Genomic DNA, 27,012 nt, shown 5'->3' on the forward strand with positions numbered 1-27,012 from the left:
AGGGTGACCAAAACTGTATGCAAAATTTCAGATGCAGCCTAACTAGAGTTTTATAAAGCTGCAGTATAATGTCCTGAATTTTGATCTCAATGCCTTGACTAATAAAGGCAAACATGTCATATGCCTTCCGAACCACCCTATCAATCTGTATAGCCACTTTCAGGAAGTTATTAACCTGGACCTCAAAATCCCTCTGCTCACTTTTGATCTACCAAGATGCAGCACTTCACATTTGGCCAGGTTAAATCATCTGCCATTTCTCTGTCCTCATTTGCAATTAATCTATATCCCCATGTATTCTTTGCCAGTCTTCTACAATATCCACAACATGAACAGTCTTCATGTCATCTGTAAACTTCCTAACCCGCTCATCTACATTTTCATCCAAGTCATTTATATATATCATTAACAGCAGAGGTCCCGGTACAGATCCTTATGAACACCACTAATGACAGACCTCCAGCTAGACTAAGTCCCTTCAACCATTACGGTCTGTCTTCTATGGACAAGCCAGTTCTGAATCCAAATGGCCAAATCACTATGTATCGCTTGTCAAACGCCTTGCTAAAGCCCTGTAAACATCCACAGCTCTACCTTCATCAATCACACTCGTCACCTCATCAAAAAAAGTCCATCAAATTAGTAGGACAGAACTTGTCCCGCACAAATCTATGCCGGCTCTCCCGAATTAGTTCATGGTTTTCCAAGTGCTCATAAATCTTATCCCTAAGAATTTTCTCCATTAACTTCCCTTCTACTGACGTAAGACTCGCCAGTCTTTAGTTCCCAGAATTATCCCTGTTTCCCTTCTTGAATAATGGGACAACATTAGCAACTCGCCAGATCTCTGGGACCTCACCTGTGGCTAGCAGAGGGCACAAGTCAAGGCCCCAGTCTCATCTCTTGCCGCTCTCAATAACCTGGAGCATATCCTATCAAGTCCTGGGTACATCACTTTAATGCTCTTTAAGAGGTTCAACACTACCTCTTCCTTTACCTTGAAATGCCCTAGACTATCAATACGCTCCTTACTGATCTCCTTATCCTCCATGTCCTTCTCCTTGGTAAATACTGATGTACAGCATTCATGAAGGACCTCACTCACATCCTCCACTTCCAAACAGATGTTCTCCCCTTTATCCTTGAGTCATCCTACCCTCTCCCTAGTAACCTTCTTGCTCTTGATGTATGTGTAGAATGCCTTGGGATTCTCGTTAATCCTACTTGCCATGGACTTTTCTTGGCCTCTGCTGGCTTTCCTAATTATCTTCTTCAGTTCATTTCTTGCTTCTTTTTTAATCCTCAAGGGCTGTGCTTGATTCTAGCTCTGTATGATGATTGGAGGTAACATCCTTTTACTCTTCAGAAAATTATTTGGCATGTAGCTTCTGTAAACATTATTTAAAGAAAACCTCTCCTTCATTAAGATAAACTTCAGGCTGCCAGCATGCTTTCAACACTCTTTAAAACCTAGTTTTTTTTTTAGTTATTTTGCATAATCTTTCGCTTATAATGAGATTAACATATCCTCCTCCTTTGAACTATCCCACTCTGTCATGTGCAAAACAACAAAACCCCAGAATATTGAGCTGCCAGTTCTGCCCCTCCTGCAAGCAAGTCTCACTAATGGCTACAATGTCATTATTCCAGGTGTTGATCCATGCCTGAGCTCATCTGCCTTTCCTACGATACTTCTTACATTGAAATTTATGCTGTTCAGGACTCTAGGCACACCGTACTCAACCTTATGATTCCTGACTTTGCCTGAGGTCTTACCAACATCTGTATCCACAATCTCTCCACTGACTGTTCTGGCACTTTGGTTCCCGTCTCCCTGCAACTCTAGTTTAAACCCCACTGTACAGCATTAACAAAGTACACCTCCCTTATCATTGAAAGCCAATCTGATATGTGTAGGTTTGTAGTTGTAATGTGTCAGTAGGCTTGATGTTGAAAGGGTTCATGGTCTCAATCAGTTTTAAATCTTGCAGAGTGGAGCTGATGAAAGGAGTTGTACAAATTGATCACACAATTCAAGGGAAAGTATGTTTTTTGCAGAAGTCATTGTTGGCAAATAAGGTGTCATTCATGAAGAAGCAAAGATTTTGTTTAGAATAGGAAAACCATTTATTCATTGATTCAGTGTAGATGATACTGCAAAACAGAACGTGAGGATAATTTATACATCATTTGGATTGTCACAGGTGATTATTGGTGTACCACATTGGTGTAAGGATTGTGTTGTGGATAAGGTCACTTGGTTTGCATTGGTGACTGATTTTGTAGATCCCCTATGAAAGTAATTTCTTACTTGGGTGTCCCATATGGCCACTCTCCACATCTTCCACTCAGCTGGGAGAAAGGGGCTATAGTTGCTGAGCAGGGATATCAACTTCCTCTGGCCCTTCTTCAACTTGCTGCTCTCCAGACAAAACCTCATTTCCACAAGCCTCTTGGACTCCTTGCAATTCTTTCTCCAGGATTGGCTGCTCTCTTTGATTGACCAAGTTCTGCAGATCATAATAAAGCTTTCACAACTGCTTTGCAAGTACTGCAAGGTGCCCATGGGCAGATGTACTGGACACCTACTGTGATCCTCATATGTTAGGATATGTCTCCTTAGCATCCGCATTCAGCTGCAGTATTTGGAGAACAAGCTGATGTGAGAAGCCATGGAAGTGGAGGGTGGCCTTTCTTCCTCAGGATCTATCCATCAAGTAGTGCCATCAGCTGTAAACTTCCAGCAGTACTGACTCCTTCAGGATTTATGAACATGATGAATGTCTGGAATTCTCTACCCCAAAAATCTGTGATTGCTACACAATTATGTGCATTCAGGGGAAAGATAGATTTAAGTCCATATCCCTCTATCTTCCCTATATTCAGGTGCATATCTAAACATCTCTTAAACGTCTCTGATGTATTTGTCTCTACAACCATACAAGGCTGCACATTCCAGATGTCCACTACTCTCTGAGTAATAAACATACCCCCACATCCCCTTTGAACCAAACCCCTCTCACCTTCAATGCATGCCCTCTGCCACTAGACATTTCAAGCCTTGGAAAAAGATGCTCCCTGTCTACTCTATCTATGCCTCTCCTAATCTTATGAACGTCTACTAGGTCTCCCCTCAGCCTCCGCCAGTCTAGAGAAACCAACCCAAGATTGTCCAGCCTTCCATGATAGCAGAAAGGTGAAGCTGAGCATCAGATCTGCCATCTTGTGAAATGGCAGAACAGGTTTAAAGGAACTTTCATGAAAACTTCACTTTAAATTGTACTAAAAAATCTGGATATAGTGGATGGGGAAAAATAGTTTCCATTGGCAGGAAATCCTTAATAAGAGACACAGACTGAAAACTTACAAAAAGCCAGCAATGAGATGAGGAATCAATTCCATAAGTTGTTAGTCAGAACATGTGTAGAAAGGGTAATAGAATCAAATAATAAGTTTCAAAATTCCTTTAAAGGAAAAAAATGCAAGGTAATGGTCTACATAAGAACATAAGAAATAGCAGCAGGAGTAGGCCATCTGGCTCGTCGAACCTGCTCTGCCATTTAATAAGATCATGGTTGATCTGGCCATGGATTCATCTCCACCTACCTGCCTTTTCCCCATAACCCTTAATTCCCCTACTATGCAAAAACCTTGTCTTAGATATATTTACTGAGGTAGCCTCCACTGTTTCATTGGGCAGAGAATTCCACAAATTCACCAAGGAAAAGCAGTTCCTCCTCACGTCCATCCTAAATTTACTCCCCTGAACTTTGAGGCTATGTCCCCTAGTTCTAGTTTCTATCCAGTGGAAACAACTTTCCTGCCTCTATCTTAGCTGTCCCTTTCATAATTGTATATGTTTCTATAAGATCTTCTCTTATTCTTCTGAATTCCAGGTGACTCAATCTCTTCTCATAGTCTAACCCCTCATCTCTGGAATCAACCTGATGAACCTTCTCTGCACTGCCTCCAAAGCCAGTATATCATTCCTTAAGTAAAGAGACCGGAACTGCACGCAGTACTCCAGACGCCAGTACTCTGTACACTTGCAGCACAACCTCCCTGCCTTTAAATTCAATCACTCTAGCAGTGAAGGACAACATTCAATTTGCCTTCTTGATAGCCGACTGCACCTGCAAACCAACCTTTTGGATTCATGCACAAGCACTCCCAAGTCCTTCTGCACAGCAGCATGCTGTAATTTTTACCATTCTATTTTTCCTTCCAAATTGGATGACCTCTCATTTACCAACATTACACTCCATCTGCCAGACCCTTGCCCACTCACTTAACCTATCTATATCTCTCTGTAGACGCTATGTATCCTCTGCACAATTTGCTTTTCCACTCAATCTAGACCCGTTCTTTCAAAGGAACACAGGGATGCTGAACCAAGTGTCCTCTTTTAGGACTCTAGAATTCTGTAATCCTTTAAAAAAAATAACTAGTTTGTGTTAACCAATAGTGCCTTCCACTCTGAAAGACATCCACTGACAAGAATGAACAGCCTAGCTTCAACGACCTCCTTGAACATTGGACCCAAAAGGTGAGTTATTCTAAGGCAGCACAGTGCTAAGATAATACAAATTTGGTTCACCAGTCATGAAATGAATTGTAACGTCTTTATTGTCATTGCATAGTGCAATTTGTCATGCACCAACACAGCGAAAATGAGTTTGCAACTCTCGTACTCATGAAGATTGATATATAAGTATTTTAAATAGCGGGGAGTGGTGGGGGGGGTGATTTTGATCTAAGATATATTAGTTCACTTTAATATAACTGCCGGGGGCTAGGTTAGCCAGCAACAAAGAAACCTATGATTTCAGTGGTGAAGTTCGGTTTACAAATGAGTGGTGAAGGGTGTGCTTTGGGGTCTGGAAACTACCCGCTTTCTTGTTTACTAAGCTGCAGTAGTATAGTCCCAGTCCTCTGAAGGTAGCCATGGAACAGCTCACAGATTCTAACCTGAAATGGCAATTGTGCTCCTTTCTTAGGGTCTAACACACAACTTTCCAAAGGGGCTCACTTCTCGAAACCGACCAGTGTTCCGGGCCCTCATTACTAAGGCACCTACAGGCTGAGCTTGGTTGCAAATGATTCAGGCATATCTCTGGAATTCAAAGGCACAGCACGATAACAGTAGAGGATGGAGATTCACTTGCAGCATCTCCCATTTGCTGCTGAATTGCCATCTGGGTGTGGCTCACTATAGAGCTTTGACCTAATATGCTGGTTGTGGGATCTCATTCCCTGTATATTTCAAGCTGCTTCTGCAAGTAATTCCACCTTTCAGCTTCACCAGAATCAGGTTTAATATCACTGCCATACTGTATGTCGTGAAATTTGTTGTTTTGTGGTAGCAGTACACTGCAATATATAATAAAAATATAAATTACAGTAAGACATATATCTAAAACAAATTAAATTTAAAAAGTAGTGAAAAAAGTGAGCAGAAAAAGTAAAAACAAAACAGTGAAGTATTGTACATTCAGAAATTTGATGGTAGAGGAAGGCAACCAGTGTGAGAGGTCATTCATTGGTGACCATAGTATGAGGTTTAAAAAGAACTTAGTTACTTTTCAGCAGGCGGCAATCAGTACGGGACCAATAAAAAGAAAGGAGGTGTAAACCGAGCGGCCATTGTTGGAGTGGGGTATTGTTAGAGTGTTTCAAATTTCTGGTTCATTAGGATCTCTTCTGGGGAAGGTATGACCCATACAAAAATGACAAGTTACACATCTGAGCAACACACGTCAAAGTTGCTGGTGAACGCAGCAGGCCAGGCAGCATCTCTAGGAAGAGGTGCAGTCGACGTTTCAGGCCGAGACCCTTCGTCAGGACTAACTGAAGGAAGAGTTAGTAAGAGATTTGAAAGTTGGAGGGGGAGGGGGAGATCCAAAATGATAGGAGGAGGGGGAGGGATGGAGCCAAGAGCTGGACAGGTGATTGGCAAAAGGGATACGAGGGAATCATGGGACAGGAGGTCCGGGAAGAAAGACAAGGGGGGGGGAACCCAGAGGATGGGCAAGGGGTATATTCAGAGGGACAGAGGGAGAAAAAGGAGAGTGAGAGAAAGAATGTGTGTATAAAAATAAGTAACAGATGGGGTACGAGGGGGAGGTGGAGCATTAGCGGAGGTTAGAGAAGTCGATGTTCATGCCATCAGGTTGGAGGCTACCCGGACGGAATATAAGGTATTGTTCCTCCAACCTGAGTGTGGCTTCATCTTTACAGCAGAGGAGGCCGTGGATAGACATATCAGAATGGGAATGGGATGTGGAATTAAAATGTGTGGCCACTGGGAGATCCTGCTTTCTCTGGCGGACAGAGCGTAGGTGTTCAGCAAAACGGTCTCCCAGTCTGCGTCGGGTTTCGCCAATATATAGAAGGCCACATCGGGAGCACCGGACACAGTATATCACCCCAGCCGACTCACAGGTGAAGTGTCGCCTCACCTGGAAGGACTGTTTGGGGTCCTGAATGGTGGTAAGGGAGAAAGTGTAAGGGCATGTGTAGCACTTGTTCCGCTTACACGGATAAGTGCCAGGAGGGAGATCAGTGGGGAGGGATGGGGGGAACGAATGGACAAGTTACACATCTGTGTGGCTAAGTATGCAAGTTTTCTAACGACACCACTGTTGTGGGTTGCATCAAAGGGGGAGGGGGATGAATCAGCATACAGGAGGGAGATTAAGACTTGGCTGAGTGGTGTAATAACAACAACCTTTCACTCAATGTCAATAAGACCAAGGAACTGATTGTAGACTTCAGGAGAGGGTAACCAGAGGTCCATAAGCCAGTGATAGTCATAGTCATACTTTATTGATACCAGGGGAAATTGGTTTTCGCTACAGTTGCACCATAAATAATAAATAGTAATAGAACCATAAATGGTTAAATAGTAATATGTAAATTATGCCAGTAAATTATGAAATAAGTCCACGACCAGCCTATTGGCTCAGGGTGTCTGACCCTCCAAGGGAGGAGTTGTAAAGTTTGATGGCCACAGGCAGGAATGACTTCCTATGACGCTCTGTGTTGCATCTCGGTGTAATGAGTCTCTGGCTGAATGTACTCCTGTGCCCAACCAGTACATTATGTAGTGGATGGGAAACACTGAACAAGATGGCATGATAATTGGACAGCATCCTCTTTTCAGACACCACCGTGAGAGAGTCCAGTTCCATCCCCACAACATCACTGGCCTTACGAATGAGCTTGTTGATTAGGTTGGTGTCTGCTACCCTCAGCCTGCTGCCCCAGCACACAACAGCAAACATGATAGCACTAGCCACCACAGACTCGTAAAACATCCTCAGCATCGTCATCAGAGGATCAGAGATGGAGAGGGTCAGTAACTTTAAATTCCTGTCATATAACCATTATTGGTTACAAACACCCATCATATAAATATTATTGTGAAAAAAGCACGACAGTGCCTCTACTTCCTCAGGAGTTTGTGGAGGTTCAGCATTTCATTGAAAACTTTAGCTAACTTCTATAGATATGTGGTGGAAAGTGTGCTGATTGGCTGCATTACAGTCTGGTATGGGAACACCAATGTCTTTGAGTGGCAAATCCTTCAAAAGGTCGTGGATTCGGCCACTACGGGTAAAGCCCTCCAACCATTGAGCACATCTACATGTAATGTTTGCCATAGAAAAGCAGCATCCATCACCAAAGAGCCTCACCACCCAGGCCAGGCTCTTTCTCACTGCTGCCATCAGGTAGAAGGTACAAGTGCCTCAGGACTCGCACCGCCAGGTTCAAGAACAATAACTACCCCTCAACCATCAGGCTCTTGAACAAAAATGGGGTAGCTATACTCATTTAAGGACCCTATTATATTGCTATTTCATGCTGGTTATTTATTGATGTCTGCATTTCCACAATTTGTTTACAGTTAACAGTTTCTGATGTTTGCAGTTTAGTTACTGTTCTATATACTTGCTAAGTATACCCACAGAAAATGAATCTCAGGGTCATATATGGTGACATGTATGTACTCTGATAATAGTGAACATGAACCCAAGGGGGTCCAATATCCTTGCAGACACGCTTGCCAGAGCTGCTGAGGAGGGCTTAAACTACTCTAGTGGAGGGATGGAAATCAGAGTGATGGGACAGTTGGTGTACAAGTAGATTCAGTGAGGGCAGGCAGATGATAGGGAAAAATAGCAGTCAGTGGTATGAGTTGAAGTGTAACACCTCATTCTGCTGCCTTCTCCCCATAACCTTTCATGATCTGGCTTAAGAAGAATCTATCAACCTCCGCCTTAACTACACTCAATAACCTGGCCTGCATAGCCACCTGTGGTAATGAATTCCACAGATTCACCACCCTCTGGCTAAAGAAATTCTTCCTCATCTCCAATCTAAATGGATGTTCCTCTATTCTGAGGGAGTGACCTCTGGTCTGAGACTCCTTCACTATAGAGGGCATCCTTTCCACATCCACACTATTGAGGCCTTTCAACATTCCATAGGTATGAATGAGATCCCCCCCTCATTCTTCTAAATTCCAGCGACTATAGGCCCAGAGCTGTCAAATGCTCCTCATATGATAAACCAATCCAGCAATCAGTTTCGTGAACCTTCTTCGAACCCTCTCCAGTGTCAGCACATCCTTTCTTAGATAATGGGCCCAAAACTGCACACAATACTCCAAGTGTGGTTTAACCAGTGCCTTACAAATCCTCAGCATTACATCTTTGCTTTTATATTTTAGTCCTCTTGAATTGAATGCTGACATTACATTTGCCTTCCTCACCACCAGCACAACCTGCTAATTAATATTAGAGAATCCCTGCATGAGTTCCTCATGATTTTTAAATTTTCTGCCCATTTACAAAATAGTCCACTTCTTTATTCCTTCTGCCACTTCCCTACGTTATATCCAGCTGCCAATTCTTTGCCCATTTCCCCAACCTGTCTAAGTCTTTCTGCCGTCACTGTAAAAAGAAGTGGTCCCAATATCGACTATTGGGGCACAACTTTAGTCACTGGCAGCCAACTATTAAAGACCTCTATTATTCCCATTCTTTTCTTGCTACCAGTCAGCCAATATTCTATCCATTGTAGTACCTTTCCTGGTGACTTATGGTATTCCACAATCTCAGAATTGGGACCGATTCCTTTTACGTTATATGTCAATGATTCGGATGACAGAATCAATGGCGTTGTGGTCAAATGTGCGGATGATATGATGATCGGTAGAGGGGCAGGTTGTGTTTAGGAAGCAGGGAAGCTGTAGAAGGACTTAGACAGATTAGGAGAATGGGCAAAGAAGTGGCAGATGGAATAGAGTGTTGGGAAGTGAGTGGTGATGCACTTTGAAGAAGGAATAAAAGGGGAGACTATTTTCTAAACAGAGAGAAAAGTTTAAAAAACTGAGGTGCAAAGGTATTTCCTAAAGGTTAACTTGCAAGCTGAGTCAATGATGAGGAATGCAAATACAATGTTAACATTCATTTTGAGAGGACCAGAATATAAAAACAAGGATGTAATGCTGAGGCTTTATAAAGCACTGGTGAGGCCTCACTTGGAGTAATGTGAATAGTTTTGAGCCCCTTAACTTAGAAAGGATGAGCTGACATTGGAGAGAGTCCAAAAGAGGTTCACAAGAGTGATCCCAGGAATGAAAGGTTTAACATATGAGGAGCATTTGATGGCTCTAGACCTATACTCGCTGGAGTTTTGAAGAATGAGGGGGTTTTATTGAAAACTATCAAATGATGAAGGATTTGGATAGAGTAGATGTGGAGAAGATGCTTCCAATAGTTGGGAGTCTAGGACCAGAGGGAGCAGGCTCAGAACTGAGGGACACAAATTTAGAACAGAGATGGGGAAAGATTTCTTTGACCAAAGAGTGGTGAATATGTGGAATTCGTCACCACAGATAGCTGTTCAGCCCAAGTCATTGCGAGTTTGATAGGTTCTTGATTAATCAAGGTGCCTGATGTTACAGGCAGCAGATGAAAGAAGGGTGTTAAGAAGAATAATAAATCAGCTATGATGGAATGGTGGAGCCTACTGGATGGGCCAAGTGACCTAATTCTGCTCCTGGTCTTATGATCTTAAAGACTAAGAAGCTGTTCCTAAAACAGTGAGTGTGTTTTCTGTCTCCTGTACCTCCTCCTTGATGATAGCAATGAGAAGAGGGTATGTCCTGGGTGATGGGGGTCCTTAATAGAAACGTAGATGGATGCTGCCTTTTTGAGGCATTGCTTTTTGAAGATGCCCTCGATGCTGGTGAGCTGGCTGAGTCTGCAACTTTTTGCAGGTTCTTCTGCTTCTGTTCTGTGGCCCTTCCATACCAGGTGGTCATGCAACCAGTTAGAATGCTCTCCATGGTGCACTTGTAGAAATTTGGTGATATACCAAGCCTCCTGAAAATCCTAATGAAATATAGCTGTGTCATGCCTTCTTTGCTATTGCATCAATATGTTGGGCCCAGGATAGATCTTCAGAGATGTTGACACCCAGGAGCTTGAAACTGCTCACCTTTTCCACTGCTGATCCCTCGATGAGGACTGTTGTGTGTTCACTCGACTTCCGCTTCCTGAAGTCCACGGTCAGTTCCTTGGTCTTACAGATGTTGAGTGAAAGGTTATTGTTGCGGTCCCAACTAGCTGATCTATTTCACTCCTGTGCACCTCCTCGCCTGGATTTGAAATTCTGCCAACAATAGTTGTGTTACTGGCAAACTTACAGATGGAGTTTGAGCAATGCATAGTCACACAGTCATGGGTGTAGAGAGAGTAGAACAGTGGGCTAAGCACACATTCTCGAGGTGCCCCAGTGTCGATTGCCAGCAAGAAGGAAATGTTATTTGTGACCTGCAGTGACTGTTGTCTCCCGATGAGGAAAACAAGAATACAGTTGCAGAGGGAGGTACAGATGATCAAGTTTTGGAGCTTGTTGATTCGTACCGAAGGTATGAATGCTGAGCTGTAATAAATAAACAACAGGTATTGCTATTGTCCAGGAGATCCAAATCCAGGTGGAGAGCCAATGAGATATTGTGGCAACAGGGCAGATTGTAGAGGGTGCAGGTCCTTGCTTGGGCAGGGGCCAGTTCTGGTCAGGACCAATTTTTCAAAGCACTTCATCGTCAAGTTAGCACCTTATTTTTAATGTGCATGATGCTATCTCAGCATGCCTTTCTGCATTCTTCATTGAACCAGGATGATTCAATTCAAAATATACATGATTAAACTGGCGGAGTGAGAAATATATCAGGCCATGAATTTACAGATTGTGCTGATGCACAGTACTGCTTATGTTGATGATTCAAGGTACTTCATGAATGTCCAAGTTTAAATTTCCAGTTCTTTTCTGAGTCTATCTCATTAAGTGCAATTGCAATGCCACACAACATGTTAGGGATCACTATTAGTATGAAGATGAGACTTGGTCTTCACAAGGGCTGTGCAGAGGTAGCATAATGGTTAGCACAATGCTCTACGATATAGGTGACCCAGGTTCAATTCCCGCCACTGTCTGTAAGTAGTTGGTACATTCTCCCTGTGTCTGTGTGGGTTCCCTCCAGATGCTCCTGTTTTGTCCCACAATCCAGAGATGTACCAGTTTGTAGGTTAGTTGGTCATTGTAAGTTGTCCCGTGATTAGGCTGGGGTTAAATTGGGGGTTGCTGAGTGGCGTGGCTCAAAGGGTCTATTCCGTGCAGTATCTCAATACATGAAAAATATACAATGTAATCATGTACAGAGGCATCCACCATTTGTGAGGATGGATTCATTGTAAGGATGGTTCACACAGACTCATTGCTCATAAGGCTTCCCTCATTACCTGCTCTTCTTCCAGCTTGGTAGTTATATTCTTCAGGATTTATCCAGTTCAATCAGCGCTGATGCCTACCAAGTCAGTCTTGGTGATAAACATAGGAGACCCCACCCAGAATACATTCTGTGCTCATACTAAATGCTGTTCAGTTTGAAGGAGGACAGGTTCCTCAGCAGACTGAGGATGAAGAGGATTTTTTCCTCATGTTTTATCTTTACGAGCTTTGGATTCAATATTGACAAATCGTGAACTGTTCCTTGCATGTGTATAAAACTGTATCAGCACTACCTTTAGTGAATCCAGCTTACGAGTAGGACAGAGTGTATCCAGGAGCTGTGAAGGAGAAATCTGAATCACTGTCTGGAGTGTATGATTCAATGGGTGTTTTTTCATTTATACGAGGGACTGTTTTCCCAATTGGATACCAAATGTTTTTGAAGATGACTTTGCAAGTTAATGGGAGAGGGAAGTACTTTGCATATGTGAATTCAGTGTTTAGGTTGGTGCTGGGTGAACTGTCTCAGTTTATCGTTTATCTGTTTTAATCTAATGGTTATTAAGCAATAGCATTTTCTAAGGAAAATTAAATCACCTACATTGCTGTGAGTCAGAAGACCTGTAGCGACCAGTGCGAGTAATGACAATAGGCCTCTCAAGTCAAGTCAGTCAAATTTGTCATTTAACTACGTATATACATGTCTATGACATATATGACCATATAAAGTATATAGAAATGAGACAATGTTTCTTTGAACCAGGGTGTAAAACACAGTGTACACATAACATACACAACACACAATAACTAATGAAGGTAAGGATAAACTTTATAAACCATAACACCATCAGACTTAGGAGCAGAATTAGGCTATTTGGCCCATCAGGTCTACTCTGCCATTCAATCATGGCTAATCCTTTTTCTCTCCTCCTCAACCTTTCCCTATAACCTTTGATGTCATGGCCAATCAAGAACCTATCAATCTCTGCCTTAGAAACACACAACAACCTGGCCTCCACAGCATCCCGTAGTAACAAATTCCACAAATTCACCACCCTCCTGCTAACGAAGTTTCTCTGCATCTCAGTTTTAAATGCATGTCCCTCCATCTTGAGGCTGTGCCCTCTTCTCCTAGACTCCCCCAACATGGGAAACATCCTTTCCATATCTACTGTGTCTAGGCTTTTCAACATTTGAAAGGTTTCAATGAGCTTCCCCCGATCCTTCTAAATTTCAGCGTCAACACCTCCGTTAGCTGGGCTGTGCAGTCTTTCAGAACCAGACCTGGTATATTATCAGGCCCGGGTATTCCTCACCTCAGTTTCAGCCAGACAGAGTGTCTGCTCCTCTAGACGGAGGGGTGCCTTCCTCACCAGCACTTTGTTCTGTGCATCAAACAGGGTGTAAAAGACATTCAGCCTGTCGGGTGGTGAAGCATCCTGGTCACTGACGCACAGGGTAGACTTGTAGTCAGTAATCCTCTGAATTCCCTGCCACATGCGCCTCCTATCCCCTAGTATCACAGAAGTGGCTGTAAATCCTCTGAGAGGGCTCCTGTTCCACCATCCTGATGGAGTGGGAAAGCACAGTTCTTGCTTCCCTGAGAGCCATCGCATCCCTCAATCTAAAGGCAGCATCACTATCCCTCAGCCATGCACAGACCTCTGCAGTAAGCCATGGCTTCAGAGTTGCCCTCATCTGGATGTCTTTCATGATGGTAACATCCTCAGTTCACATCCCTTCGTAGCTGGTCACAGGGTCCACATATTCCTTGACGTTAACATGGTAGCCATAGGTAACAGCCTCCCTGAGTATTCTCCAGTTCGTATCTGGCCGAGTGGTCTCATAACAACCTCGCAATCCATGTCAGCATGACCAAGGAGCTGACTGTAGACTTCTGGAGAGGAAACCAGAGGTCCATGAGCCAGTCCTCATTGAAGGATCAGAGGTGGAGAGGGTCAGCAACTTTAAATTCCTGGTAGTCACTATTTCAGAGAACCTGTCCTGGACCCAGCACGTAAGTGAAACTGTGAAGAAAGCACGGCAGCGCCTCTACTTCCTTTGGAGTCTGTAGAGGTTTAGCATGATATCTAAAACATCAAGAAACTTCTGTAGTGGAGAGTGTAGTGGCTGTTGCATCACAGCCTGGTATGGAAACACCAATGCCTTTGAATGGAAGATCCTACAAAAGATAGTGGATTTGGCCCAGTACATCACGGGTAAACCCCTCCCAACCATTGGGCACATCTACTTAAAACACTGTCATGGGTAGGCAGCTTTAACATCAGAGATCCTCATTACCCAGGTCATCCTCTCTTCTCACCGCTGCCATCAGGTAGCAGGCACAAGAGCTTGCACCTTCAGGTCTTAAATAACAGCAGATAACTACACTCATTTGCCCCATCATTGATATGTTCCCAGAGCCAATGATCTCACTTTTAAGGATTCTATATCTCAATATCTCATGTTCTCGTTATTTATAGCCATTTAACCATGCAATGCAAATACCCATGTCAGGATGTTTGTTATTGACTATAGGTCAGTGTTTAACACCTTCATTCCTACAGCCCTGATTGAAAAGTTACAGAACCTGGGTCTCCACACCTCCCTCTGCAACTGGATCCTCAACTTCCTAACTGGAAGATCACAATCTGTGCAGATTGGAAATAACATCTCCACCTCACTGACAATCAACACTGGCTTGGCTCACTGCTCTACTCTCTCTACACCCGTGACTCTGCGGCTAGGCATAGCTCAAATGCCATCTATAAATTTGTTGATGATACAACTATTGTTGGCAGAATTTCAGATAGTGTCGAAAGGGCGTACAGGAGTGAGCTACACCAGTTAGTTGGGTGATGTTGAGGCAATAAACTTGCACTCATTACCAACAAGGCCAAAGAGCTGATTGTGGACTTCAGGACGGGTAAGATGAAGGAACACATACCAATCATCATAGAGGGATCAGAAGTGGAGAGAGTGAGCAGTTTCAAGCTCCTGGGTGTCAGTATCTCTGAGGACCTAACCTGGACACAACATATTGATATAGCTATAAAGAAGGCAAGACAGCGGCTATATTTCATTAAAAACTTGAGGAGATTTGGTTTGCTAACAAAAACTTTTACAAATGTACCATGAAGAGCATTTTGACTGGCTGCATATCACTGTCTGGTATGGGGGAGGGGTTGTGGGGCTACTGCACAAGATTAAAGTAATTTGCAGAAACTTGTAAAATTAGTCGGCTCCATCACGGGTACTAACTGCTGTAGTATCTAAGACATCTGTAAGGAGTGGTGCCTTAGAAAGGCGGCGTCCATCATTAAGGACCCCCACCACCCAGGACATGCCCTCTTCTCACTGTTATCATCAGGTAGGAGATACAGAAGCCTGAAGGGACATACTCAGTGATTCAGGAACAGCTGCCATAAAGTTAACAAATTTCATGACATATACTGATGATATTAAACCTGATTCTGATTCTAATTTTTATTATTTATATTTGCATTTGCGCAGATTGTTGTCTTCTGTTCTCTGGTTGATGTTTCACTGATTCTCATAGAGATTGTTCTATAGGCTTGCTGAGTTTGTCCACAAGAAAATGAATCTCAGGGTTGTTTATAATGACATATGTATATTTTTATAATAATATTTATTTTGAACTTTGAACTTTGATTTTTTTTTCAGTTGTCATCGAGTTGTCATCTAGCCTAGCAGAAAAACTGCACCACATAGTACATAGTGAAATCAAGTCAAGGACACTTGAGCCTAAATTGATGAGATCTTCAAAGTGTTTCATCTAGTGGCTGTTGTGTTCGATAAGCTGTCATCTACTGTCTTTTAGGTGGTAGAGTAACCATGTATATCTTAGTTTCAGCTTGTTGCTGGGCCTTCAGTGGTTTTGATTGAGTTTTGCCATCTTATGCCTACGAACCTTGATGAGATTATCAATCCAAGAATGCTTGCATTTCTGATTAATCAACTGGTCATTCTCAGCAAACCATTCCCCATCTTTACTTATGGAGAACCCATGAGTCTCTTCACAGGTACAAATTATAGCAGATGTCACACAGTCCAGGCATCACATTACAAGTCCAATCAAGCCAGAGTCAGACAGTCCAGACATCGCATCACAGGTCCAATCAAATCAGTCAGACAGTCCAGACATTGCATCACAGATCCAATCAAATCAGTCAGACAGTCCAGACATTGCATCACATGTCCAATCAAATCAGAGTCACCAGGTACTTGGGAGAGGAAGTTTCATTGAGAGGCCTTGAGCCATTTGAGGTGAATTTTATTGGAATAGCCTTACCATTACCGCTATTGTCTGGGGGGCTAGGCTGATGAACATAACAGAGTGACTAAGGTGGTGGGCAGTGAGCTGCATCCTGACATCCATAACGCATCCATTGTAGCTTGTGAAGCCTCAGCAGTGACTGAGTCTTCTGCATCATAATCCATGACCCTCAAGCATCTTTACAGTCTTTGGTTGAGGATAAAGCGGGATAGAGAGCCTGCCTTTCTGTGGAATCTTTTTCACCATCTTGTATCTCCTGATTCTTCAGTGGTATTTAATCGCTGATTACAGTAAATAATTAAAAATATCAATGTTATTATTTTGAGAAAACATATCATAAAGAAATAACAAATATAATAAATTAAAACAGGTAGAAAGAAAATTACTTCCCTTAATTGCCAGGATGTGAATACCTATTCAATAAATGCCATTTATTTACCAGGTTTAGCTGATATAAGATCACTAAAATAAAGCCATTTTCAGATCCAAGCCTATGTTCTTGGTCTTTTAAAATAATCTTGCATTTTTTTGTTAGTGTGAGTTTTGAAAGGGAAGATATAAACTTGTGTTTCCTGGATAACTGGACCTCTTAATTACTAACCCAGTAGTATAACATCACTCCACCACAACTTAAACAAGTTAACACTTCTTGATTTCTGACATTGTACAACATACTTTTAACACCCTAATTTGCCTAATTTTCAGTGTTTTTGAATTTCTGAATCGCTGGCACAGTGACCCTGAGGAACTTCTACTTGACCTTGGGTTTGTCAAAGAGGAGCCTGACATCTCAACCAAAATACCAGCTCGTTTCATCAACAGCTGCTCTGTTGCAACTGGAATAAACATAGGAGTCTTTCTGGAAGCTCAGAAGTCACGAATGGAGATGGAAATTCTTGATATATGCAGTAAGGAGATTTCCACATACCCAAGCTTCATGAAATGTCCCTGGAATTACATGAGATTCCACACTGTTAGTTCACAAGGAACTTGCATTTGATCATGAGAATTTCTTCTCCAAAGTAGCACTAGCTATTTTTTTACAATTCAGGGTTTGCTTTTCTTTCTAATTTAAATCACTTCCACTAATTTGAAGTTAGAAAAGTGACAGAAGTGTTTTCTGCTTCGTCGAGCACCTCTGCTCCATCCGCCTACCACAATTGGGGCTTCCCAGTGGCCAAACATTTTACTTCCTATTAAGAGATTTTGAAAGGGTAGGGGCAGTGATAAAAGGAAAGAACAAGTATGTGTAAAAAGTAATCATTTGGAATAGTTTGGAAATGTTGACTTTTTATTGCCCTTCATAGATGCTGCCTGACTCAGCATTTTGTGTGTGTCCTCGAGATTTCCAGCATCTGCGGAATTTCTTGTGTTTATCGTTTGGAATGTCATCCAACACAAGCACCATTATTGGCAGTAGTAATGTTTTCAATGAAACCTGATGATTTCCCAGTGGCCAGCTATTTAAATTCCAATTCCCATTCCCATTTCGACATGTCAGTCCATAGTCTCCTCTTGTGCCAAGATAAGGTCACACTCAGGGTGGAGAAGCAACACCTTATATTCTGTCTGGGTACTCTCCAACCTGATGGTATGAATATTGATTTCTCCTTCCGGTAAACAGATTCCCCCACCCTACTGTATTGCCCACTCTGGCCTTTTACTCCTTCTCACCTGCAGGTCCCTTCCTCCTTCCCTTTCTCCATTGGCCGACTCTCCTCTCCTATCAGATTCCTTCTTCTCCAGTCCTGGCCGCTTCTCCCCCACTGGGCCTCAGTTGTCACCTTCCAGCTAGCTTCCTTCTAGCCTCCTTCCCCTCCCCACACCTTTTTATCCTGGCATCTCCCCCCCTTCCTTCTCAGTCCTGAAGAAGGATCTTGGCTTGCAAAGTTGACTGGTTATTCATTTCCGTAGATGCTGCCTGACCTGCCGAGCTCCTTCAGCATATTGTGTGTGTTGTAATGTACTTTTTTCCTTGTTCACAGAAATAACCACCCAAAATGTTTTGTCTGAGCTCAACAATGTGCAGATGCAACCGGTGGACACAAAAACTGAACCTAGAGCACTGCTGAGAAGCATTTCACAGAGAAACCCTTCTATAGACGTTCAGGATTCTCAAAAACCTGAAGAAAACTGTGGAAATAACGAGAATACTTTGAGCACTTTAGGAAGGGAAAGAAAATATGCTCTCCTCTGTGCTCATACAGTTACTCCTCAAGATGACAGCATCATGTCACAATGGAAAGTAGAACAGAATGAAGATCAGAGAAAGGCACCTGGTTTGTCTCTTGATTTGAAAACAGCCCAAGATTATCCCCTGCCGGAAGCATCTGCTAAAGACAAAGACTTTCAGTTTCAAATGCTCCATGCAAAGAAGCTGAAGGACAGCATGTGTGACCAGTTACCAGAATCCTTTGAAATAGAAGAGGTAAGCAAAGCCAGGCATCATACTTCAGTGTGAATGGCTCTCAGGGTTTGCCAACTGGAGGTTAGATTATTGAAGTATGGAACTTAGGGATGGATGGAGGTGGTGCTGGTGGTTTCTGCAAAGTTGAGAGAGTATAAGAATAATTGAAAGTAACTAAGGGACTTAGCCTGATGGTGGAACCAATCCAGCAATGTGTTGGGAAGACCTAGTTGTTGAGAAAGTGCCCAATAAATGTCATTTCCAGCACAATGGAGCCCAACAGAGACCAACAGTATTCCACGCGTCTCTGATGCAGAAGTCATGAGTAAGGTGCCCGGAAGTACAAAATCAAATTTCTGAACTGGAAATATTGTTATCATATTTCACTGGAGAATGTTAGACTGCATTCCAGTGTATTAAATGGCAGTCCAATGATTGAATTACAAGCTAATCCCTTTTCTGAAAATTAAAAAAAAACTTTTGATGTTGGTGAAAAGTAAAAATGGTGTGAATATTCAGCAGGCCAGACAGCTTTTGTGGAAAGAGAAACAGTCAATGTGTTGTCTAAACTCGGAAATGTTTCCCTACCCCCTGATGTTTCCTGTTATCTGCATTTTCTGTATCAAATCTTTTGTCGACTCTATCTAGTAAACTGATTAACTTTGTAGCATTTATCCTTCATCAGCTACCTTCTCTTTCTTTACTCTTTGTGTCTCTCCATATTTCACTTTCCTACTGACCTTTGTCAATAGTTAATTTGGATGTTTTACACTCCCTGTGCATAAATTGAAACTATTGGAGCCCAGGACAAATATCTATGATAAGCTATTAGGAACTGTCTGCAAAACTGAATGTTCCTAGTTGATTATCCCACTGTGATTTCTGTCCATTGAACAATACTCCATCCATGTGGATATACTATCCCAGCCTTAAAAAAAAGTTACTCAAAAATTGATAGGAATCTGGAGATTACAGCCTGAAAGACTTGTCAATGCTGTTCATAATGTTTAGTTATGGTGAAATTAGTGTGAGTAGCTCTTTATTGATCAACGATAGGGTTTTGGCCTGAAACGTTGACTGTACTCTTTTCCTAGATGCTGGCTGGCTTGCTGAGTTCCTCCAGCATTTTGTGCATGTTGCTCAGATTTCTAGCATCTCCAGATTTTCTCTTGTTTAGACCCCTTACTTCGTTTACTTAACTTATTCTGCAGTGAACTTTGAAAGAGTGTCACTAGTCTGTCCACCTTCGTTGTATCCCACCAGGGATTTAGCTCTGATTTGTCCAGTGGTGCTCCCTTAGCATCTCTCATATTTTGATGATATTTGTTCATTTAGGCTCCTTGGATCATTGAATTCTCCCATTTCTGCTGGGCAGAGAAATAGCAGATGGAATTTAAACCATATAAATGTGAGGTGTTGCACCTTGGCTGGGCAAATGCAAGGAGACAGTACACTGTTAGGGGCATGACTCTTAACAGTGTTAGTGAGCAGAGAGTTCTTGGGATCCAAGTTCATAGATCCATAGACACAGGATTTTAGGATGGTTAAGAAAGATAATGGAATTCTTGCTTTAACAGTTAAGTTTCCTCTCATTTAATGTTCTCATTAAAGATCTTTTTGTATGGACACATTGGAGTACTGTCTCATTAGTTATCCTATCTTTATATGATATTTTCAGCATTCTTCTAAGAAACCACATTTCTGTTGCTTCTAAGTTTCTTTGGAGTTCTGGTGTTATAGTCCATGTTTCGGAAGCATACAGCAAGATTGACCAGATGTAACATTTTAGTAGCTTAAGCCTTGATGTCATAGAAATGTGTCTGTTGGTAAAGATAGGTTCATTTTTTTGGAAGTTGGTCTTGGCAATGGCAATTCTTCTTTTTATTTCTACTTTACTTCTAGCATCCTGTGATATAAAGCTACCAAGGTAACTAAAGCTGGACTTTTGTTCAGTCTCTTGGTTACCGATGTACATTTGGCAGTTTCCCAGGGTAGTAATGTTTAATACCAGAGGGCATGCATTGAAGGTGAGGGGTAAGTTTTTTTACTCAGAGAGTGGTGGATGCCTGGAATGTTCTAATGTTCTGTCTGGTATGGTGATGGTAGAGGCAAATATACTGGAGGCCTTTCAGAGATGTTTAGACAGGCACATGGATTGTGGGGCAGGTGGAGGGATATGGACATGGGGTAGGTTAGAGGGATTTGTTTTTTGGGGGGTTTGATTTACTTTTTAGCTGATTTGGCTTTTCCTGGGCTGTGCTGTTCTACTGTACCTTCAGAAGTGAAAACAAAATTGGAAACAAACTAGAATCACAAAAGACTGCAAATGTTGAAAATCTGGAACTGAGTCAGCTAGGCAGCATGGAGGAACATGAGGGAAAACAGACTGTTGATGTTTCGGGTCGAGGTCCTTCAACAGATCTGGAAAGGAGGAGGGCAGATGGCCAGTAGGAAAAGGTGGAGGGCTGCTAAGAGAGGACAGTGGACCATGAAATAAAGGGAAGGAGTTGAGGAGGGGAACCGACTGCAGGAGGGTGATTGGGAGATGGAGAGAACAGAACAGGGGAAAGATGGGGTGATGGAGGCAGAGGGATAAGGGAAAACAAAGGAAAGTCAGAGATCTGTTGCTACCAGAAGTTAGTGAAATTGACATTTATGCTATCAGTTTGAAGACTACCAAGGCAGAGTATGAGGCACAGAATAGTTGTTAAATATTTCAGCCATTTCCTTGTTACCCACCGCAATTTATCCACACAGTGTCTAATATACATTTAACATTTTCTGCTCTTTCTTTGAATAAGTCATGGAATTGTACAGCATAGAAAAATGCCCTATAGCCCACCAGCAATTACTTAGTATCGCCATGTTCGCATATAGGGAGAATTTGTAGTAGCCACCAGAATAACATCGGAATTTGGGAAGAAATCAGAGCACCATATGGTTATAAACAAAACATATCTGCCTGACACAGACAGCTCCAAACGTTAGGAAGGAACGCAAAGTTTTAAAGCTGCAATCCTGTCGTGCTAACTGCTGCTTCACTGTGTTACTACTTGGTTATGGAAACATTAATTTATTTCATTTTGTTAAACAGCTCGTGTATATCTTTCTCTTTCTTTGATAGTTCATTGGTCATTTCCTGCTGCTTCTCAAACTTCTCAAACTGCAGGCTTTCTAATCTTCTTCACAACATCATAGTTTTCGTCATAGAAATCATAATTTTCTTCACTGTACAATCGGTGGCCACTTTATTCAGTAGCTATTGTAACTAATGAAGTGATCAGTGAATGCTTGCTCATGGTCTTCTGCTGCTGTAGCCCATCCACCTCAAGGTTCAATGTGTTGTGCATTTTTCTAAAAATGATTTATTGAGATAGAGTGCAGAGTAGGTCCCTTCGCCCCTTCGAGCCACACTGCCCAACAATCCCCCAATTTAATCTGAGTCAAATCCTGGGATTGGTGATCATGGAACAATGTACAATGGCCAATTAATGTACCAACTGATATGTCTTTGGACTGTAGGAGAAAACTGGAGGAAACCCGCACAGTCACAGGGAGAATGTACAAATTTTTTTCAGGCAGCAGCGGGAATTGAACCTGGGTCACCTGTACTGTTAAGTATTGTGCTAACCGCTACGCTACCATGCCGCCCATTCAAAGAGCACTTAAAGATGCTCTTCTGCAAAACACGTGGCTTTTTGAGTTACTGTCAGCTTCCTCTCTCAGCTTGAACTAGTCTGGCCTTTCTCCTCTGACCTCCCTCATTGACAATGCATTTTCTCCCACAGAACTTCTGCTCACTGGGTGTACTTTTTGTTTATCACATCATTCTCTGTAAACTCTAGAAACCATTGTGTGTGAAAATCTCAAGAGATCAGTTTTTGAAATACTTAAACCACCCCGCCTGGCACCAACAATCATTCCATAGTCAAAGTCACTTAAATCACTTTTATCCCCCATTCTGATGTTGGGTCTGAATAATAACTGAACCTTTTGACCATGTCTGTATGTTTTTATGTACTGAGTTGCTGCCACATGATTGGTTGATTATATATTTGCATGAACAAGCAGGTGTACAGGTGTACCTCATAAAGTGAGCCGCTGAGTCTATATTAATTGAAGATTCCGAGCATTTCTTTATCCATTGGAAAATTTTGTAAATTAATTTCCCAATTAACTGATGCATTCCTTTAACTTGTACAAAAAGTTTTATTTAAAATTAAAACTACCTTTCCAAATAATTTGTTACTCCAGAAGTACGTATTCAAAATTCTGCCCTATTTTGCATGAAAGATAAAAGTTTTTAATGCAGAAAGCATTTGAATCTTTAATTGTTGCCTCATATTTCATGCCCTCCTGACCTGAGACCTGGCTAAACGATGCTTGTCTCTGGGAGCTGAACGTCCAAGGATACACGGTGTATCGGAAGGATAGGAAGGTAGGCAGAAGGAGGGGCGTGGCTTTATTGGTAAGAAATGATATGAAATCATTAGAAAAAGGTGATATAGGATCGGAAGGTGCAGAATCTTTATGGGTTGAGCTAAGAAATCGCAGGGGTAAAAGGACCCTGATGGCAGTTATTTATAGGCGTCCAAACAGCTACAGGGATGTGGACTACAAATTACAACTGGAAATAGAAAAGGCTTGTCAGAAGGGCAGTGTTATGATAATTGTGGGGGATTTTAACATGCGAGTAGATTGGGAAAATTAGGTCAGCACTGGATCTCAAGAGAGAGAATTTGTAGAATGTCTGCGAGATGGCTTTTTAGAACAGCTTGTTGTTGAGCCCACTAGGGGATCGGCTGTACTGGATTGGGTATTGTGTAATGAATCGGAGGTGATTAGAGAGATTGAGGTGAAGGAACCCTTAGGAGGCATGATTGAGTTCACTGTGAAATTAGAAAAAGAGAAGTCGAAATCTGATGTGTCGGTATTTCAGTGGAGTAAAAGAAATTACAGTGGCATGAGAGAGGAACTGGCCAAAGTTGACTGGAAAGGGAAACTGGCGGGAAAGACAGCAGAGCAGCAGTGGCTGGAGTTTATGCGAGAAATGAGGAAGGTGCAAGACAGATATATTCCAAAAAAGAAGAAATTTTCGAGCGGAAAAAGGATGCAACCGTGGTTGACAAGAGAAGTCAAAGCCAAAGTTAAAGCAAAGGAGAGGGCATACAAGGAAGCAAAAATTAGTGGGAAGACAGACAATTGGGAAGTTTTTAAAACCTTACAAAAGGAAACCAAGAAGGTCATTAAGAGAGAAAAGATTAACTATGAAAGGAAGCTAGGAAATAATATCAAAGAGGATACTAAAAGCTTTTTCAAGTATATAAAGAGTAAAAGACAGGTGAGAGTAGATATAGGACCGATAGAAAATGATGCTGGAGAAATCGTAATGGGAGATAAGGAGATGGCAGAGGAACAGAACGAGTATTTTGCATCAGTCTTCACTGAGGAAGACATCAACAGTATACTGGACACTCAAAGGTGGCAGGGAAGAGAAGTTTGAGCAGTCACAATTATGACATAGAAAGTACTCAGGAAGCTGAATAGTCTAAGGGTAGATAAATCTCCCGGACCAGATGGAATGCACCCTCATGTTCTGAAGGAAGTAGCTGTGGAGATTGCGGAGGCATTAGCGATGATCTTTCAAAAGTCGATAGATCCTGGCATGATCCTGGAAGACTGGAAGATTGCAAATGTCACTCCGTTATTTAAGAAGGGGGCAAGGAAACAAAAAGGAAATTATAGACCTGTTAGCTTGACATCGGTGGTTGGGAAGTTGTTGGAGTCAATTGTCAAGGATGAGGTTACAGAGTACCTGGAGGCATATGACAAGATAGGCAGAACTCAGCATGGATTCCTTAAAGGAAAATCCTGCCTGACAAACCTATTACAATTTTTGACGAAATTACCAGTAGGCTAGACAAGGGAGATGCAGCGGATTTTGTTTATTTGGATTTTCAGAAGGCCTTTGACAAGGTGCCACACATGAGGCTACTTAACAAGATAAGAGTCCTTGGAATTACGGGAAAGTTACATACGTGGATAGAGCGTTGGCTGATTGGCAGGAAACAGGGAGTGGGAATAAAGGGATCCTATTCTGTTTGGCTGCCGGTTACCAGTGGTGTTCCACAGCGGTCAGTGTTGGGGCCACTTCTTTTTACATTGTACATCAACGATTTGGATTATGGAATAGATGGCTTTGTGGCTAAGTTTGCTGACAATACGAAGATAGGTGGAGGGGTCGGTAGTACTGAGGATACGGAGAGTCTGCAGAGAGACTTAGATTGGAAGAATGGGCAGAGAAGTGGCAAATGAAGTACAATGTTGGAAAGTGTATGGTTATGCACTTTGGCAGAAAAAATAAACGGGCAGACTATTATTTAAACGGGGAAAGAATTCAAAGTTCTGAGTTGCAACGGGACTTGGGAGTCCTCGTACAGGATACCCTTAAAGTTAACCTCCAGGTTGAGTCAGTAGTGAAGAAGGCGAATGTAATGTTGGCATTCATTTCTAGAGGAATAGAGTGTAGGAGCAGGGATGTGATGTTGAGGCTCTATAAGGCACTGGTGAGACCTCACTTGGAGTACTGTGGGCAGTTTTGGTCTCCTTATTTAAGAAAGTATGTGCTGACGTTGGAGAGGGTACAGAGAAGATTCACTAGAATGATTCCAGGAATGAGAGGGTTAACATATGAGGAACGTTTGTCCGCTCTTGGATTGTATTCCTTGGAGTTTAGAAGATTGAGGGGAGACCTCATAGAAACATTTCGAATGTTGAAAGGCATGGACAGAGTGGATATGGCAAAGTTGTTTCCCATGATGGGGGAGTCTAGTACGAGAGGGCATGACTTAAGGATTGAAGGGCGCCCATTCAGAACAGAAATGCGAAGAAATTTTTTAGTCAGAGGGTGGTGAATCTATGGAATTTGTTGCCACGGGCAGCAGTGGAGGCCAAGTCATTGAGTGTATTTAAGGCAGAGATTGATAGGTATCTAAGTAGCCAGGGCATCAAAGGTTATGGTGAGAAGGCGGGGGAGTGAGACTAAATAGGAGAATGGATCAGCTCATGATAAAATGGTGGAGCGGACTCGATGGGCCAAATGGCCTACTTCTGCTCCTTTGTCTTATGGTCTTATGGTCTTATGGTCTTATGGAAAAGCAAAATAAGTACAGATGCTAGAAATCTAAAATAAAAAGAGAAACTATTAAAAATACTCAACATATCAGAGAGTATCTGTGGAAAGAGAAGCAGAGTTAACGTTTCATGTATTGATGTTTCCAAACATACTTTTTTCTCTCTCTGCAGATGCTGCCATACCTACTGAATATTTCTAGTAATTTCTGTTTTAACTTATGTTTAACATTTCACCTGAAAAGATTAATCGCTGCTTGGATACTTCCTCAGTACAATTTTGGGAAGAGCATTCTGCGTGGTTTTTGTAACATTTTGTGATAAACCGACACGGATATAACCGTTGAAGATCCAAGGGGAATAAACTGACATGGGTATAGTTGTTGAAAATCCAAGGGGATAATCAAACTAAATTAAGTGATTTGTTTTGTGTCTTAGATGCAGAGTTTTGATGAAGATAGTTCTCCAGGAATTGCTGCTAACAAAAATTGTTCAGGTAAATATATATTTTAATCATAGAATATTGAACATGGGAAGTAAATGTGTCATAGTTACAATGAAGAAACAAATTATCAATAGTTTTCTTAGCAATATATTTAATCTCAGACATTTAATACATTTCAATTTTTCCATGTGTGGCTGTCAGTACTTATTACTTATCTTTGTAATTAGGTGGTGAGGTGGGGATACTGTACGTCTCTGCCCAAGGTGGTGTAAGGCACTCCTTTCCTCTGCTAGTCTGCAGGTCACCCTTGGGCGAGGTGTAGCACCTGCTTAGCTCCCCACACCCACCCAGATCAGGGTCACGTGAAGTCATGGAAGCAGGTTGGTGGGTGGTCTTGTGAGCAGCTGGTGCATATCACAAGTCCTGGTTATGTGACCACTGACACTAGGCAGGCAATCTCTGGAGAGTATTGATAATAGCTGGGGTCACCCATCTTGTAAAGACACTGCCCAGAAGAAGGCAATGGTAAACCACTTCCGTAGAAACATTTGCCAAGAACAGTCATTGTCGTGAGAGCATGATCGTCCATGTCATACGACACGGCATATAATGATGATGTCATACGACATAGCACATAATGATGATGTCATACAACACGGCAAATGATGATGATGACGACTCCTTTGAGCCCTACAGTTGTTCCTTTGAAAAGGTGAAAATGTGCATAACCATTGTCTTTTCATCCCTTCCTTTTGTCATTCTTGCCTACTGACTTCAGAATCAGGCTTATTATCACTGACAGACATCATGAAATTTGTTGCTTTGTGGCAGCAGCACAATGCAATACGTAAAAGTGACTAACTTCATCATCGTTATGTGCTGTGTTGTATGATATGGGTGATCATGGTTTATGACCATGAATATTCTTGT

The sequence above is a fragment of the Mobula birostris genome, chromosome 1, assembly GCF_030028105.1.
Source record: "Mobula birostris isolate sMobBir1 chromosome 1, sMobBir1.hap1, whole genome shotgun sequence".
NCBI classification, from domain to species: Eukaryota; Metazoa; Chordata; class Chondrichthyes; order Myliobatiformes; family Myliobatidae; genus Mobula; species Mobula birostris.